Genomic DNA, 19,441 nt, shown 5'->3' with positions numbered 1-19,441 from the left:
CAGAGAAGCCGAGCTCACAAGTGGGACTCTGCTACTCCTCCTCAGTTTCAGCCATTTTATTTGGGTCCCAGAAGGAGCAAAGGAAGGCCAAACTGTTTTTGAAAAATTACTGACCCATTCAGCAACTTAACTGCATCACTGTGGAAAGTAAGGGTCACAGAGAAGAAGGGACTTGCGCAAGGAGCACAACAAGGACTAGGAGCCAGGGCTCCTGATCCCCACCCAGGGGCTTCCCTGGGGGGAGGGGAAGAGAAAGAACGAAAGAACATGAATGGAGTGGAGAGGGCCTTTGTGTACATCAAGCAGCAACTGATAAGATGCTAGATCACTTTATTTTTTTACACCAGTACCATGAGCATGTCCTTCCATCCCATCAAACCCCCTAAGCAGCCCCCGTCCCTTTCTTCTCCGTCCCTCGTTGCACACAGCACTCAGAAACCATCGTGCTTCACGGACTCACTCGCTCAGCGCCAGCCGCCCGCCAGCTAGGAGCCCAGCCCCGGAAGCAGGGACTAGGTCCGTCGCAGCCGTTGTCTCTGTCTCCCGGCACGAGGCTTGGCTCAGTAACAGGCAGGACAAAGCGAAGTCCTCACAACATCCGAAGTGGGGATATTTATCATTTTTTGGTCATTGTAGTATCCATCCTCCCCTTCCCAACAGCAGGTTGATTTCCTTTTGGGGAAATAACCTTTCCCACACTGCATCTCAGTGATCTGAAAAGTCTCTCAAGATAATTTCTGTAGCTCTCCCCTCCCATTGAAGAATATAATTAATAGTAATAAATAATAATACACTAACATTTATTGAGTGCTTTCTGAATGCTGGGTACTGTTCTCAGTGCTTTATATATTTCACTTCATTCATTTTTTCAGTAAACCCAGAACACAATGCAGCTCCCGGCCCATTTACAGAGGGCCAAAACCGGCTCGAGGTGACCTCGCCTGCGTGTAGCAGGCTGGGACTTGAGCTGAGATAGGCCGACTTGGGGGCATCATGCTTTCTCACTGCCCTGTGGGTGTCTTTTCCTCAGGGCTTGCTTCTTAGCAGGCTAACACCACTGAGGCAGGACACGTGGCCGTGTGCAGCCAGGTGGGACTTTAACTCTTGAGTGGAGCGATTCAAGGATGGCAGGCTGGGGGCAGGTGCTCATTCCGCAGGCGGAGCCCGGGCAGTCTGGTAGCTACTATTCTGGTTCCTGCCTATTTTCTGGCTGCCCAGCTTTTCCCACAACTCTGTGATCTCCAATAATCTCCCAATAAATTCTCCTTTTACTCAAACACCAAAGAACCTAGTGGACATGAGGTGAAGAGGGGATGCATCAGTTAGGGGCTGCTGTGGAACAAAAATACTCCCCCAAATTAGTGGATTAAAACAACAAATAATTATTTCTCACAGTCCTGTGGGTCTGCGGGAAGTTCTGGTCTGGGCAAGCTCATCAGGGCTAAAGGGTCTAGGGTGTCCTCGCACCTGTCTGGCAGGGGGCAGGTTGGTTGGTCTGGGGGCCTGTCTCCGTCTCATGTGGCCCCCCAGCCTCCAGTGGGCTGGCTCAGGCTCCCTCATACGGTGGTCTCAGAGTCCCGAAGAGCGGCCGGTGCTTTGCAAGCCTCTGTGTGTCGCATTTGCTATTGTACTGTTGGCCAAAGCAAGTCACGTGGCCGTGCCTGGAGTCACGGTGAGGGGGGCCACCAAGGGGCACGGATGGAGGGAGGGGATAATGTGTGACCATTTTCACCATGTACCACTGGCGGGTATTTGCAGAGGTGGAAGCTGTGATGATCACTATTGTCCAGACAGGAACCTAAGGCACAGAGAGGGAAAGTGAGCCTTCCAGTAGCACATTTGGGGAGAGGTGGAGAGGTGGAGAGGTGGCTTCCCAAACCTTCTGGAATCTCCCGCCTCAGCCTCAGCCCACTGCTGAGGGCAGCGCCTGGTTTCTCTCTCTGATGTGAATCAAGCTGATAGAATAATCCTTCCTGCAACCAGAAAAAGCTGCAGTGAAACATTTGTTGTGCGGAATTAGCCAGTCCCATTTCCTGTGTGGAGTGCTGACCGGGGATAATTGCCTTTATGCACAGAAAAATAAGAAGGGGACCTGAACGCATTTTCCAGAGCCCAGAAAGGTTGTCTTCTTTTTAAAAAATCAATTACCTATTCCCACGACAGAGAAAACACTTCACACATGCATTTTACATTTTAAGTAGAATTCAGTGCTCCCGGCTGAAATCTACCTGGAAATTCTTTTCAGGGACTAAGCAGCTAGACAGAGGCCCCCAATTACCTCGGCTATTGACGTCTCAGGCGGTAGCACAGCGGAAGGCAGTGGCTATCTCAATAATGAACTGCTTTTCCATCCGGAAGAAAACCCTGAAGGGCAGCATAAGCCTTAGATTCAGTTTCTCGGCCCAGGGCCTGGTCTGCCATCCACACGCTTTCCCCTCCCATGCAGGCTTCCTGGTCACAGGGGAAAGGCATCGAAGAAACTGTGTTCCCTCTAGGTTGGCATGAGCTCTGGTGTCAGACAGACCCAAGTTCAACCCCTTTCTGCCTCTTTCTAATTGTGTGAAATTGGCTCATGATGCAACAGTCTTCACTAGATTTTCTCACCTGGGACATGGACACAAGGCCAGACCATGACAGAGTTGGGTAGAGCAGCGTCATACCAGGTGGCAGTACCATGCATGGAGGCAGAGGTGAGGGAGTGGATGTTTGTCGAATACTCTCTGGGTCCCTCGGGCCTTGGCCTCCCTGTAGTCCTGACTGCTGGGTAGCCAGGGGTAGCGTCAGGCTCTGGAGTAGGCCTGCCTGGGTTCAAATCCCAGCTCTGCCGCTCACCAGCTGGCTGACTTAGGCAAGTCACTTTATATCTCTGTATACCTTGGTTTTCTCATCTGCACTAGGGGCTATGTGGTACTTGCCTGGCTGAGCAGAACCTGCTGAGGCCTGGGGGAGGCGTGTGGTGTCCTCGTCCCTGGACACGGGAGGAAGAGTATGAAGGAGGCTGAGCGTGGAGGGAAGTTTAGCCCTGCTTTCAGCCTGTTGACTTTGAGGTGCCTTTGAATGGGCGAGTGGAGGCATGGGCACACTGGATGCAGGGGTGAAGCCCAGGGCAGGTGGCTGTGGCCCCGATGGCTAGAAGGCACGGGGATTTCACCGTCTGGCCCTGTGATGGGGAACTTGCATCTGGCAGCGACCTCTCAGGAGAAAGTGCTGTTTGCATCCGGAAGGAAGCATGTGAGTTGCGGATGGCGGGAGACCCCTGGCCTGGGCCACAACCTCTCTGTAAAGGGATCTCTCTGAGGAAGGTAGTGACAATCCTCTGTGTCCACACCTAGGCTGAGCCAGGCAGCTCTTGGTTCAAGCCACTGTGTCTCATCGAGCCCCGGTTCCTCCATCTTTAAAATGAGGACAGGAATGTGCAGCTATCAGAGTACTGTGGTCCTCGGCGATCACCGGAGAAGCCATTGAGTCCACATTTGTGAGTGTCACACCTGTCCTGGCACTCCACTCTCCTCCTCTGCCACGTCCCATCCGTCAGCCAATCCTGGTGGCTCTACTTTCAAAATCTCCCCAGATGCGGGCCGCTTCTCACGCCTCCGTCGCCACCAGCCCCGTCGGACATGGCCACCTCTCCCCGGGTTCCGGTGCTGGCCTCCTGGCCCCCTTCCTGCTTCTCCTACTGCCCGCCACCCCAAATCTATTCCCAACATGGAGGCCAAGGGACCCTTTGAAAATGGAGGCCGATCCTGTCCCTCGGCTCACAGCCCTCCAAAGAGCTTGTGGTGGCGTCTGGGCCCTGTGCGACCTGATGCCTCCAGCCCCTCTCCTCCCCTCTTTTACTCTGCTGGGCCCACCCTGCCCCCAGCCCATCGAGTCCGCTCAGGGCCTTAGTACTTGCTGCTGCTCCTCCCCAGACCCCCACCTGGCTCGCCCCTCCCTCAGCCAGGCCCCTGTTCCAACGTCACCCCTGCAGGGAAGCCTGCCCTGCCGCCTTGCCCGTCTCTGTCCCACTGCCCTGATCTCTCTCCTTCCCAGCGCTGGCTGCCTGCTGCATACTTTTATTTGTTTATTGATATCGGTCTCCCTGCACTGAGCTCTAAATGCTGAGAAAGCAGGAGTGTGATGAGTGCGTGACTTTGGATCCCCAGCAGTCGGCCTGGGCCTGCCTCAGAGTGTCCCCTCTGTGACGGGGACCGTGACAGCAGCCCTCGCTTGCTGACCTCTGGAGGGAGCCGGGCCTCTGATGTGTGTTACATCTCGTAACTATGTGAGGTCAGTCACCAAGGTGCCTTCCTGGGGCTGGCAGAGCCTGTGTCCTGCTGTGGGTCTCTCTGTGGGGGAGAGGAAGTCTGTGGCACCAGGCTGTGCCCCTCGAGGCATCTCAGGCCACGAGTCCCGGGAAAGGTCAGCGAGCCAAGAGGCAGATGCCCAAGGGAGCACCTGGAACCCCGGGCATGTGTGGGCAGGTGGGCAGGTGAATGCAGCCTCCTGAAGCCACCAATGCCTAGGTGGGAGCTGGGCTCAGGCAGCAGCCGGCATCCAGGGCGTACCAGCGCCCGAGCTCCTGCCAGGCCCGGAGTGCCCATGCGTGAGGCTTCTCTCACAGCCAGTGGGCAGAGTGAATGGGCAGGGGGGTCTGTCGGGGCGATTAGGGAGCATGAAGCTGAAGAGTTGGCAGCTCAGGGCGTGGCCTGGGTGCGCTTCTCTGGGCAAACATGGAATAAAGGTCCTGCCAACCCCTCTCACCCCTGCCTGGTGCCAGATTATGTAACGTGTTGATGCTGAGAAGAGCACCCACCCAACTCTGAGAACTCTGTCTACACTCCAGGAAGTGAGTCTCAGGAGGGCGGCCCGGCTGGCTCCCCACGCCGGTTCTAGCCTGTGCAACGTGTGCGCACGCACGCACGCACACATGCGCGCACGCACGCATACCACTGTCCAAAGGAAAGCAGAAACTTGGCTCTGGAGTCAGTCGCTCAAGAAATCTTTATTGAACACCTACTACGTGCTGGGCACTCTTCTAGGTGCTGGGAATGCAGCAGCGAGCAGGATGGACAAACATGTCTGCCCTTGGGGAGCTGGCATTCCGGTGGGCCTTATGGACAAGAAACAGGACAAGTGGATGGTACAGGAGATGGTGATGCGTGCTCAGGAGGAAAATAAAAATAAAGCCAGCAAGGAAATCAAGGGGGGAGGGAGGGAACTGGGTAGATATCAGGAGGGATGGGGAGGGGGGAGGAGGGGGAGGGACATTTCAGGAGAGCGAATGAGGGCGAAAGCCCTGGGGCAGGAGCGCTGTGATGGGTGCTGGCGGGGCTGGAACAGTGTGAGTGAGGCGAGGAGTGTAAATGAATCTGGGGAGGGGACAGTGACAGACCAAGGGCCTCTATGCCATCCGCGGTAGGACTTCAGTCGTGGCGCTCAGCGACAGGGAAGGCCCTGCAGGGCGAACCTGCCCTGCGAGCGTATATCCCATGTCATTCATTACTGCTCGGAGCTAGTGGCCTCGCACGTCTAGAGGCCCATGTGTGAGGGGCAGGAGGGGGCTTAAGAGGACAGCCTTCCTGCTGTCAGGTCAGACAGGGCTGTGGCTGCTGAAAGGAGAAAGCAGCTGCTGGGCAGGCGGTAGGTCAGGAGAGGCCCAGGTGCTGCCTGGGGGTCAAAGGCCTGAGCCTGAAGCTGACTCTCCAAGCTGGAAAGGCCTTTCCGAGCAGGCTGCCCACCCCTGTCTTCCTCCCACTTTTAACTAGAGTATTTTATACCAACACAAAAATTAAAGGAATCTTGCAATGAGCACCCCACATGCCCTTCACCTGTGTGCTCCCTTTCTCTTTCTCTTCCAGCCTCTCTCCAGGGAGAGAGAGAGAGGAGGGGAGAGGAGAGAGAAAACAGAGGTATAGGTTTAGCTGTCAGGCCACTTCACCCCTAAATACTTTAGCTTGTACCCATGTATCACCCCCAAACAAGGGCATTCTTCTGTACAAAAAACACCAAACACTAAAATAACCAAAGTGTTTAACAGTGCTATCATTCAATCAGCATACAGTCTATTACCATATATCCCAGAATCTGAGTTCCCCAAATATATGATAATGCCATTTTATAGATGTTTTAACTTTTTTTTTCTTTCCTTGGTTTCAAGGATTAGATATCTTGTTTGGTTGGTGCATTCCTTTAGTGTCTGATCTAGAATGAATAATGCCCCCTGTACCACCACGCTGCCTTATTTTCCTTTCATGACACTGACATTTTTTGGAGACAGCCCGGTTGTCTTGTTGCATGTCCCTCCATCCGGGCATATCTGATTGTCTCCTTGTGGTTAGATTCGGGTGGAACATTTTGGGCAATGACACCACAGAGGTGAGGTCGTGGCCTTGACAGTGAATTATATAAGGAAGGCATCATGCCAGCTCGTTCTATCATTACTGATGCTGAATGTGATCACTTGATTAAAGTGTTTCTAGCAGATCTGTCCACCGTAAAGTTAATCTTTCCCTTTGTAAATGACAAGTCATCTGTGTAATGAATTGTCTGTTTGAGACCATGTGACTGTCTTGTGTGAATTTTCCTCACAAATGATCACTCAGTGATTTTTAGCAGCTATTGACACTTTTCTGGAATTATTTCATTGGTGGCTGCAAAATGGAGAATTTCCTAATTCTATTATCGTCTCCCTCTATGGATTCTTTTATTATTATTATTACTAGTCAATGGGTAAAATCCATTGTCGTTGTTATTTTTGATGTTCAAATTGTTCCAAGTTTGGCCTGTGGGAGTCCCTTCAAACTGACTCTTATGTCCCCTACTTTTTTATGTAACACTTTTATTGAGGCATAGTTGACATTAAATTGCATATATTTGAAGGGCATAATTTAATAACTTTTGATATACATACCCATGAAACCATCACCATATTCAACATAGTGCACAGATCCATCACCACAAAGGTCTCATGCATTTTCGCTCTCATCTTGTAGTCCTTCTTTCTAGCCCTTCACCATCTGCAGGCAGCCTCTTTTGTCTCTTTTATGTCTAATTATTTTCACTCAGAAGAATTATTTTGAGATTCAGTCATGTTATTGTGTGTAGATCATTCTTTTTTGTTGCTAAGTGGCATTTTATTGTATGGATATATTACAATTTGTTTATCCATGTGTTGATAATGTTGATGGACATCTGGATTATTTCCAGTGCAGGGCTATTACAAATAAAGCTGCTGTAAACAATATTTCTCTTTTTTTAACTCCCCACTTGAGGAAGGGAATCATAGATGTGAGAGAAAAAATCTATTGGTTGCCTCCCATGCGTGCCATGACCAGGGATCGAACCTGCAACCTGGGTATGTGCCCTGACCTGGTATCAAACCTGTGATCTTTTGGTGTCCAGGACATCACTCCAACCCACAGAGCCACACTGGCCAGGGTCGGATATACAAGTATTTCTTTTTCTCAGGTAAATACCTAGAAGTGAATTGGCTGGACCATATGGGAGGTGTACATTTAATTTTTAAGAAACTGTCAAAGTGTTTCCATGGTGGTTACACCATTTTCTGTCTTTAGCAGCAGAATATAAAAGTTCAGTTCCCCCACATACTCACCAAGATTGTCATAGTCAGTCTTTTTCATTTTAGCCATTCTATTAGGTGTGTAGCGGTATCTCATTGGTATTTTAATTTAATTTAAATTAAAGCATTATTAAAATTTAATTTTTCTTAATGATAAGTAATGTTGAGCATCTTTTCATGTGCTATTTGCTATATGTTTATTTTCTCTGGTGACATATCTATTTGAATCTCTTGCCAATTTTTTATTGGGTTGTTTTCTGTCTTATTGTTCAATTTTAAGGGTTCTTTAATTATTCTGGATACAGGTCCTTCATTAAATACACACTTTGTAAAGATTTTCTTCCAGTTTGTCTTCTCTTTTTATTTTCTTGTCTTGAAGTCCAGAAATTTTACATTTTGATGTAGTTCTATTTATCTGCTTGTTCTTTTATGAACTGTACTTTTGGTGGCATATCTAAGAGGTATTTTTTTTCTTGCTTTTTTCTAGAAGTTTTATTGTTGTAGATTTTACACTTAGCCTTATGATTCATGTTGAATTAATTTTTGTATACAGTGTGAGGCATAAACTGAAATTGTAAAAAGTTCTTTCATATATTTATCCAGTTTTTCCAGCACTTTTTAAAAAATCTAGTTTTCATTCACTGCATTGTCTTTATAATTTGTAAGAACTCAGTTGTTCGAGTATATGTGCTCTATTTTTGCACTCTATTCTATTCTATAGTCTTCTCTATTGATCTATGTGTCTATCATTATGCTATACTGTTCTTATGATTGTAACTTCATAATAATTATTGAAATCAGATAGTGTTAGCCCTCTAATTTTATTCTTTTTCAGAACTGTTTTGACCACTTAGGTTCTTTATATGTCTATGTGAATTTTAAAATCACCTTGTCCATTTCTACAAAAAATGCCTGCTGGGATTTTTTTTTACTGGGATTGAATCTATAGATAAATTTGGGGGTAATGCAATCTTAACAATATTGAGCCTTTTAACCCATGAACAGAGTATAGTCAATTCTCATTTCTGGTAGTTATGGTCTAGAAAGTCGTCATGAACACTGAATTCATGAACACTGAACCATTGCTCTTAGGGGAAACAGAGAGTTAGGTTCCTGTGAGTCTGTAGTCACAACATTTTCATCAACTGATTGAGACATAATTTTGTTTTATGTGTATTTCTGTTTCAAGTCACTTTGTGTAATATCAGTTGTTGAGTTATTAACATTGAGCTTACAGCCAACAGCACTGTTAACTCATGCCTGAATGAAGTTCATCTAACACAAATCTTTCTTAATAAAGTACATCACAGCCTTCTTACACAAAGGAACACTATACAGCACTTCAGCACCATGCTTTGGGGCCATTTAAAAATCATATCAATATACAAATGTGAAAAATATGGCACTAAATAGACTGCAGAAAAGACACTTGCTTATGACATGGGAGATAAAACAGGAAGGCAGAAGGGCATCACCTTGTTTGACCTTGCTGGGAATGTGTGCATCAGGCTACTCAAATTTTTTGCTGCCCCGAGCATGCCTGTGAATGACTGCAACAGCAAGGCCATTATCCATTTGTGGATTACAAATAACTTTTAGCTAGTATGTGAAACCACAAAAGCAGAATCCACAAATAATGAGGATCAACTTATATCTCTTCATTTATTTAGGTTTTTTTTAATTTCTCTCAGCAATATTTTGTAGTTTACGCTGTACGAATTTTCCATAACTTGCAAGGTTTATTCCTAAGTAATTGATATTTTTTGGTGGTATCATAAATGGTATTTTTTCTATTTTAATTCCCAATTACTCATTGCTAGTATATGGAACTACAATTGTGTATTGATCTTGTATCTAGCAACATTGCTAAACTCAACCATTTCTAGTAGTTTTTCTTTGGGGAGTCCATTAGATTTTCTCCATAGATGATCATGCCATCTGCACATAGAGATGGTTCTACCTCTTTCTAACCTCATGCCTTTAATTTCTTTTATTTTTATCTGTTTGCACTGGCTAGTAACTCTAGTACAATGTTCCTGATGTGAGGGCAAAGTCTTTTACCATTAAGTATGATGTTAGCTGTAGCTTTTCATAAATGACCAAGGAAGGACAAACTTAGAAGGGACCTAAACCCCTTGGAAAAGGTATAGGTCAGCCACTGGATAGCAGACAAGCTTGAGGGTTCAGCCAGGCTGGAGCTGGTCTGGAGCTTCCGAGCAAGCAATAGGCTGCCTTCCAGAGCATGCGTGTGTGGGGGCAGCAAGCCCTCAGCAAACAGCGTCATGGGCAGTAGGAGACTGGGCACTGGTAGGATAGGCGGCCTTCAGGCTACCAGGGTCACAGATGGACTTGGAGAGGGAGATCTGCTGGCTACGTGAGACTCTCCAGAACACAGGCAACTATGTACAAGCCGTGAAGAGGCCTTGGTTTCCGAAGGGCTATAGAAAGGTGTTACCGGGCTGAGATTGCAAGGTGGCAGACCGATGGTGTTTTGCGCCTGTGGCTGAGGTGGGAATCCACCACAAGCCCCTCACCCAGAGCTGGAAATTGCAGGAAACCTTTTCCTCCTGCAGTGTCCCTCCAGGGTCCTCTGTTGAGAGCTTAAAATCATGCTCACTTGAAAGAAGAACTGTTTAAAGGAATTCTGTTGCTTATCATAGAATGCATATTGAAGGAGCACTTGGAACTGAGGCAATAAGTTAATTACAGGTGGGTAGGACTTACCATTTTAACCACTCTCCAAAGCCAGCTGGAGAGGGAGTATGAGGTTCTCAAGAAGAGGGTAGAGATAGGGGAGGGGTCAAAGGATCAGCCCTAGGAGGCACATTTGGGGCCCTGAGAGCAGAGAGCTGGCTGGGCTCTGGGCTGGGGACAACTGGCTCGGCTGCCCAGGCATCCACGGCTAATCATCTTTTGTTCCCAGATTACTGCTCATCTGACAACCCAGGAAAATAGACTATTTCTTTGTGCTGGAATGGGGTGGCCTTCTCTCCCAGGCCCCATCTGCAGGCCTGGCCTGGCTGCCGGTCTAGAATTATGGGACACAGATGCCCACAGGCTGATCCTACCCACAGAGCTGGAACCAGACCCTTGTCTCTTAGTCCCTTAGCTCCATCTTGCCTGAGCCAGAGTTCTCAGCGTATGTCCTCTGTGTGCTCCACTCCCAGCTGCACACCTCTACCTGGTCTCCTTCAGGACTATCAGCTTGTGGCACGGAGCCCGGCACACGGTAGGGGCTCAGGAAATGTAAATGTCCCTATGATGAGAGAATCATGTCTACATGTATTTCATCTTTGAATCTCCAGTGCCCAGCAGAGTAGGTGCTCAGTGAATGCTTAAGATAAGCAGGAAGAAAGCCAAATAGGTGGCAAGGAGCTCCAAGGGTCCGCGAAAGAGATCAGGGCTATCTTTTCGTGTTCAAAGCGCTGTATTTGTATTCATCCATTAAACCCTCAGAATAATCTTGTGAGAGCGTTTATCATCTTCTCTACCTTAGGGAGGAAGACAATGAAACCCAGAGAGGCTAAGCAAATTGCCCAGGATCACACAGAAAGTGGCAGAACTGGGATTCTAACCCAGGCACTATAGTTCAGACCTCACTCAATCACCTCAAAATAGCTCTTCACCCATTTCTTCTGTATCTCCAGCCATTGAAGATTGTGACACACAGACTGAACAAACGACGTGCCAACAAAGAAGAACCCAAGTCTGCAGTACTCCCAGCATCAGGCTGTGGTGCTGGCTGCACCACAGAGGTGCCATTGTCCCAGATCTGCAGAAGGTGCCCTGGATCCCCTCTGGCTAATTTGCTTCTTTATTTTTTTAAACCCAGGTCTGCAAAGCTGTTATTAATAACAATAATACCTAACCTTTATTAGAATGAGCCAGAAGCACACTTGTGGGGCAGAGTGCCTGCTTGCCTACCCAACACCAAGTCTCCCTCAACCTTAGTAACAGGGCCACGGCCCTCGCTGTTTCCCAGTCTCTTCAGCCTCAGGTGTGGCCATGTGCTAAGTTCGAGCCAAGGAGATGGAGGTGGAAGGGGGGTGGGACTTCAGGGAAGATTCCATAAAAAGAGAAGGCAAGCTCTCTTTCTTCCGCTTTTTGTGCTGTTGTCCGGGATGAGGAGAACATGCCTGAAGCCATCCTGGACCAGGAGGTGACCTTGAAGATGGCAACTACCTGCTGAAGATGTAAGAGCTGGAAGGCAGAACGAGACAGGATCCCTGATAACCTCCTGTAACGAGCACAGTAGCCCCGGACTGTTCCTCACTCGCACTTTTACGTGAGAGAGAAACCTACTTCTTTCTTGTTTCATCTGATGTTATTTAGCGCCTCCTGTTTAGGCAGCCATACCTAATTGTCACAGACACAGGTGCAGTTGTTATCCCTGTTCTACATATGACAAAGCTGATTCGAGCCCAGGCAGTCTCACAGTGGGCCTGTGTGCAGAACCACTAAACTACAGGTGCTTCCCAGCAGAACGCTAATTGCTCACTGCGCTGGGTAAACAGTAGCTGGAGGGTAGCTGCGCTCTGCCAATGTGGGAACCAGGAATGTGAGGGTTTTGGCAGTGGCCTTGGTCTGCTGGCGGGGGCAACAGCTCTCTGTGTTCTCACCACATTGTAGTTGTCTGGGCCAGGGCCCCACAGCATTTTGGCGGGGGACCCAGTCCACGGTTATTAAATTCCTCATATTCTGATCTGCCCTCAAGGAACCAGGAGACCAAGCAGAGGCAATTACCGGAGGCTTTTGCAACAGACAAGTGAATCCAACCCCATGTGAAACGGGATGGGGTGGCTGAAGTCCCCTAACAGGGAATTAGGATCTGAGAGCTGCAAAGATGATCTCATTTAGCATCTCCCAAAGTGGGCCCTCAGCATTGCCACAGAACACTAGTGTCAAGGGATGTGAACAGGTGTTCAATGTAGAGGCATCGGTGATCCAAGAAACTTGAGAAACAAGACTTACTACAGGACTTCTCAGAGATTTTTCCTTTTTTTTTTTTTTTTTTTTTTTGAGGAGTATCTCAAAGTATGTTTTCCACCTTTAAAAAATATTATGAAGCCCTGGCCAAGTGGCTCTGTTGGTTGCAGCGTTGTCCCATGCACCAAAAGGTTATGGGTTCGATCCCCGGTCAGGGCACACACCAAGGTTGTGGGTTTGAGGGCCGGTCAGGGCACATATAGGAAGCAACCGATCAATGATTTCTCTCCAATCGATGTTTCTTTCTCTCTCCTCCTTTCTCTCTAAACATTCTTGGGTGGGGGTTTTAAAAAATATTATCAACAGATACGCTTTATGGGTAATGTACTTCATGCCAGGCACTATGCTATGGATTATATACGCACTATGTCATTAATTCGCAGAAAAATCTATGAAGTGGGTACTGGTATTGTTGCCATTTTATAGGTAAGAAAACTGAGGCTCAGACAGTAACATGCCAAGGTCACAAGACTGTCAGTGGTAAAGCAGCAATCCAAACCCTTCCGTTGATTCCAGAATGTGCCTATATGGCCCAGAGAAGAGAAAATTTGCCACATCCCTCACAGCAGGCAGGAGGAGGCCATGCTGGATCTGGATTCTAGTTTCTTGACTCCTGTTACAGTTGCTTGTTTTCTTTTTTCATGCTTTGCTGCTTCTAGATTCATGAGCATATGTCAGTTGGAGCTGTGACCAAGAGGGCAGCCGGAGGTGAAGCAGAAGGTTCTTGCCTTTTCTGCCACATCCTACAATGACCTCTCATTCACCTTAATGGACCTGTCATACTACACAGGGACACACCCCTCCCCGAACTGGGCCCACCAGTTACAGGCCGTGCCGTCCACCACAGGCACAGCTCACAGAAGCAAGCCCAACACTGCTCTGGGTGTGTGGCTTTTACATTTTTAAACGGTCGAAGGAAAATATTTTTGTGTGACACTTTGGTGAAAGTTATGCGAAATCCAAATTTCCGTGTGTGTAAATACCATAAATAAAGTTTTACTGGCACGCAGCCACGCTCGTTTGCTTACATACTGTCTATGGCTGTGTATGTGTCACGATGGCCGAGCAAAAAGCCACGGCGGGGCCATGGCCTGCAAAGCCTGGAGTGTGTACTTTTTAGCCCTTGACAGTAGAAGTTTGTGCATCCCTGTTCCAGATGAAAGGGAGCAAAGCCCAACAGTATCTTCATCCACATCTGGTGACTCCTTCTCAAGGAGCTGGTTTCATTCCTACCTCCCAGGAGCCGACGGGAATGAAATGGACTGTGACTAAACCTCAGGAATGGAGAGAAGCTGCAGGCCAGGCCACGAGGGCGGGGGTGGGGGGAGGTGCGCGCAGGAGCCCTGGGTTCGTGTCTGAGGGCTTCCCCCCCGACCCCCGTAGGCTCAGAAGAGCAAGTGCCTTCCACTGGCCTGTGTTCCTAACTGAAAAATGTGCTCTCATCCATCTACTTAATACATATGTACTGAATGCCTACTATGAGCCATGTCAGGCACTGACTGTGCAAGGATATATAGATGATTTAAATACAGACAATTTTCGACATATGATGGCTCGACTTCAGGTTTTTTCACTTTACTATGGTGCAAAAGTGATACCCATATAACCATTCTGTTCTTCACTTTCAGTGCAGTATTCAATACATGAGACATTGAACACTATTTAATGAAATAATAGGCTTTGTGTTAGATGATTATGCCCAACTATAGGCTAATGTAAGTGTTCTGAGCATATTTAAGGTAGGCTAGGCTAAGCTATGATGTTCATCGGGTAGGTTAGGTGTATTATATGCATTTTCAACTTAAGATGTTTTAAACTTATAGTGGGTTTATTGGTATGTACCCCATCGCAGGTCAAGGAGTAGCTGTATACATACACACACTTATATGGGTACTATATATATGTATATAATATTTAAACCTTTCTGCTAGTGATAAGTGCTATAAAGAAAAATAAGGTGCCTTGGCTGGTGTGGCTCAGTAGATTGAGCACCAGCTGTGAACCAAAAGGTCACTGGTTCAACTCCCAGTCAGGGCACATGCCTGGGTTGAAGACCAGGACCCCAGTTGGGGGCCTGCAAGAGGCAACATCTCTCATGCATTAATGTTCCTCTCCCTCCCTTTTTCCCTCCCTCCCCCTTACTAAACATAAATCATTTTTTAAAAAAATAAAAATAAGGTATGTCATAATTGTCAATGATACATCTGATAAGGTGTTAATACCCAAAATTTATAAAGAACTCATACTACTCAACACCAAAAAAAAAAAAAAAAGAAAAAATCCAATTAAAAAAATGGGGCAGATGACCTGAACAGACACTTCTCTAAAGAGGACATACAGAATAACAGACGTATGAAAAAGATGCTCAGTGCCACTAATTGTCAGAGAAATGCAAATTAAAACCACAATATCTCCTTACACGTGTGAGAATGGCTATCATCAATAAATCAACAAACAACTAGTGTTGATGAGGAGTGGAGAAAAGAGACCCCTCAGGTACCGTTGATGGGAATGCAGTTTGGTGCAGCCACTGAGGAAACAGTATGGAGTTTCTTCAGAAAATTAAAAATAGATCTGATTTGCTTTATGACCCAGAGATTCCATTTCTGGAGATTTATCCAAAGAAACTTGAAACACTAATTTGAAAAAATATATATGCACCCATATATTCACTGCAGAGTTATTTACAATAGCCAAGCTATGGAAGCAGCCCAAGTGCCCATCAGTAGATGAGTAGATAAAAAAAAGCTGCGGTACTTTTAAACAATGGAAAATTACTTGGCCATTAAAAGAAGGAAATCTTAATCATTTTTGACAGCATGGATCGACCTAGAAGGTATTATGCTCAGAGAAATAACTCAGTGACAGAAAGACAAATACTACCATATGATTTCACTTACATGGGAATCTAAAGAACAAAATAAACAAACAAAACTGAAACAGACTCATAGACACAGGGAGAAAATTGGTGGTTGCCAGGAGGGGTTTGGGGACTGGGTGAAAGGGGTGAAGGAGCTAAGAAGCATAAATTGGTAGACAAAATAATCTTGGGGATGTAAGGAAGCACAGAGAAATATGGTCAACAATATTGCAGTGACTATGCATGGTGCCAGTTAGGGAACTGGAAATAATGAGCGGACACTATGTGAAGTATATGATTGTCTAACCACTAAGCTGTACACCTGAAACCAATACAAAATAAAATTAAAAGAAAAACAAAGCATGTTAAAGAAATAGCGGTGGTAATGAGGTATTTCTTTAAATAAGGGGGCTAGGTAAGATTTCTTGGGTGTATGAGCAGACACCTATAGGAAGCAATGAAGTAATGCATCCCAGGCAGAGGCAACAGCCAGTGCAAAGGCCTGAGACGGAGATGCCTTGCATGTGCATAAAGAACAGGTGATGAGGCCCAGATGGCTAGAGTGTAGAGCCTAAGGAGTAAGCAAGAGAAAGGTGGAGAATGGGGGCCTTGCCACGGGGAGAGCCCGAGTAATATCCTAGGTGCAATGGAAATCTATAGATGGTTTTGCACCATGACCTGGTCTGCTGATTTAAAAGGAAATCTGTTGTGTGGAGGCTGAATTGGAGGGGTGGGTCTCAATACCACAGGTAAAGACCTCCCGGGAGGCAGGGAGATGCTGCCACTCTCCAAGTGGAAAAGCTAGTAGGAAATGAGGGTGCCTGGCCTGCTGCAGTCTGTCAGGGCACTGCAGGCCGAGGGGCGGCCACACACCTGGAGAGGGCCAGGCCCAGGTCAGGTAGCAGGCTGGACCGAGTGCGGGTCTCAAGACTCGCTCCTCCAGCAAGTCTCCGCTACCCCGCACTCCTCAGCTCCTGGAGTCCCTCTCTCCGGCCCAGCAGGCCATGATGGCATCCGTCTTCTCTGAGCCCTTCCCCCTCTGGACCTGGAGCTCCTGCCGGCAGGGTCTCTGGCTCACAAGAACTGGGATTGTCAGGAGTGTGGATTTACCCACAAAGCCGGAGGCTGGAGAAGGATGGGTGGATGGCAGCAGGTCAGGAGGGGAAGGTCAGTGAGGCAGGGCCTGGATGTCAAACTTCTGCTTCCCATGGAATGGACACCAGCCTGCTCCAGGCACGCCGGATCCTTCCCTCAGGGGCCTGGGTGACACACCTCTCTCATCTGTGGAGAGTCTGGCACTTAATAGACCCTGTTCCAGGGTTGGGTCCCTAGTGCCTCATCACCCACACCCAAAGCCAACACAGAGCTTCTCAGCGCCCCTGCATCTGTGAACCCTGCCCTAACCAACTCCGTGGTGCCAAGGACACACAGGGAAATGCTCATGGGGGCGCCCACCATGTATTTTGCATGAAAACCTTAAGTGCTGTCGACCATCCTATGAAGTGGATATTTACTACTCTGTAGATGAGAAAATGAAGCTGGAAAGATGACCTGCCTCAAGGTCAAAAAGCCAGTAAATAGCAGAGGCACTCTGTGTTTTCTGAGCTCTGCTAGGCACTCAGCACTTGCTGGATCAGTGACTGACTCAAGCATCTAAAGCACCAATTTGTTATTCTCCCTACCTTTTTAAATACATCTTTTAAACATTTTTAAGGAAAGATTTTTGTTGCGTAAATGAGTGGCACAGTTTGTTGTGCCACTCATTTCATGCATTCATTAATTGATTCCTTTATGTGCCCTGACGGGATCAAGCCCTGTGGTATGACAGTGCTCTAATCAACAGAGCTATACAGCCAGGGCCTTATTCTCCCATTATCTGCTATTAATAGTATAATGATGCAGACATCTGTAACACCTACCAGTATGGCTATAAAAACAGACAGTAACAAGGGCTGGCAAGGATGTGGAGAAAGTGTAACTCTCATACATTCCTGGTGGGAATAGGAAATGGTGCAGTCTTTGGAGAACAACCGAGCTGTTCCTCAAAAAATTATAGTTACCATATGACCCAGTGGTTGTACGGCTAGATGTATGTGTCCAAGGGTATTAAAAACAGGTCTATCCTGAAACTAATGCAAAATGTTAAATGTGAACTTAAGTGTGTAATGGAAAAAAAAATAAAAAACCATGTCTATGCAAAAATTTGGATATGTGTTCATAGCAGCATTATTTGTAATAGCCAAAAATGGGGGAAAAAGATGTCCATTAACTGATGAATGGATAATGTGGTATTTCCATACAATGAGGTACTTATTCAGCAATAAAAAGGAATGAAGCACTGATATGAGCTATGACATGGACAAGCCATGGAACATTGTCAAGTGAAAGTAGCTAGACACAAAAGGCCACGTACTGTATGACTCCATTTCTATGGAATGTCCAGAATGGGCAAGTCCTTAGAGACAAAAGGTATATTAGCGGTTGCCAGGGCCTGGGAGTGCATATTTGGGAGGGGATGAGAAGCTAGTGCCGATAGGGATGAGTTTCTTTTTGAAGTGACAAAAATGTTCTGGAGTTAGGTGGTGGTAATGATTGCACAACTCTGCATAAACTAAAAATGACTAGCATAAACACTTCAAAACGATGAACCATCCCAACAAAGTTGTTAAAAAAACAAACTCGTCAGCTGTCCTTCTCTAAGCTCCAGGCTGCCGCGCAGGCTACAGAAGTATCCTTCGCAGAAGCTCCGTCCCCAGCAGGCACTGGTCACCAAAGCCAGGGCCTGGAATGCAGCTTGTTCGCTCCTGTTAGGCAAGAAGCCTCTTACTTTTTCCTCTAACACACGATCCCAAGTCCTGACTGTCCTGCAGTTTTGATTCTTGGGTTTATCAGGTCTCCTGAGAAAAGGTCCAAGTGGGGAGTCCCCTGTCAAACATCAACTCTATTTTAGTTTGATGAGCTTTCTGAGGCTGTGTGGGACACCAGGGGTCAGAGCTCAGGACTCCGTTCAGCAGACTGGGAGAATCCCATACCTGCCTATCTGGGAAAAGGGAACTATAGTCTTTCATTGAGAGCCTACTAAGTGCTGGGCCCAACACCAGGTTCTTAACCTTCAGCTATCAACTTCACTTTGTACGAGGAAGGAGAGGTGCAGCGAGGCTGGATCACCTGCTCAGTGGCAAGTGGCGCAAGCCCCGGTCCTTCCAGAGAACCAAGCATCCATTCACCCAGCGGTCTGGATTTTCCAGGGCTAGATTTCCCATTGGCGCAGGCGCTCACACCACGCCCACCACGCAGGCTGGCGGACACATGGAAGTGGCTGGCTTTTCATGAGTGTCAGTCCTCATCCCTCAGGGAACAGGGCTTCTGTTGGCCAGGCAGAGGGAGATGGGCCTCACGTACTTTCTTCCAGCCCCAGACCCACCACTGCTGCCTCGCTTAGCGCCCTCTGCTCTCTAGGCCTGGCTATTTCTCAGCCCACAGAGCTGTCCCGCCCTGGCCCACTCCTCTGGGAGCCCAGGTTCTTGCTGCTGCGGTCTGGAGACCCTTTGTATCTCTGTATTAAAAATCCGAGGGCAGAGCTTGCAGAAGCATGGTGCTGGGGCTGACAGGGCCCGGGAGATGTTTGGAGGGCCCACCACGCTGGTGGAGGCTCTGGATCCCTGCAAAGGGCACATTAGGCGTGGCGTGGACTCCTGCTCCCCAGAGGGAGGTCCTGGTCTGCACACCTGCTCCCCGATGTGGGGTGGGAAGAGCAGTTGAAGGACACCAGGTGGTTTTCCTACCAAGTACCCGAGGTCTTTTTCTCTCATGTTGCTCACCCATGGGGACCAAGGACAGGGGACAGGAGAGCTGTCACACGGGTTGGCTTCTCCCCAAACAGGTGGCGATAAAACCACAAACACTCCTTTTCAAATCACATATGGCTCTTTGACCCCGTCAAATAACTTTATTCACACAAACGTCCCTTAATTTACAAAGCCTCAGTCATTCATACACATTAGGGGGATCCACAGTGTTCAAGGAACTTAAAT

Source organism: Pteronotus mesoamericanus, unplaced genomic scaffold, assembly GCF_021234165.1.
Source record: "Pteronotus mesoamericanus isolate MK-2021 breed Mesoamerican mustached bat unplaced genomic scaffold, CSHL_Meso_final contig_25, whole genome shotgun sequence".
NCBI lineage: Eukaryota > Metazoa > Chordata > Mammalia > Chiroptera > Mormoopidae > Pteronotus > Pteronotus mesoamericanus.
This window is presented reverse-complemented; position numbering follows the sequence as displayed.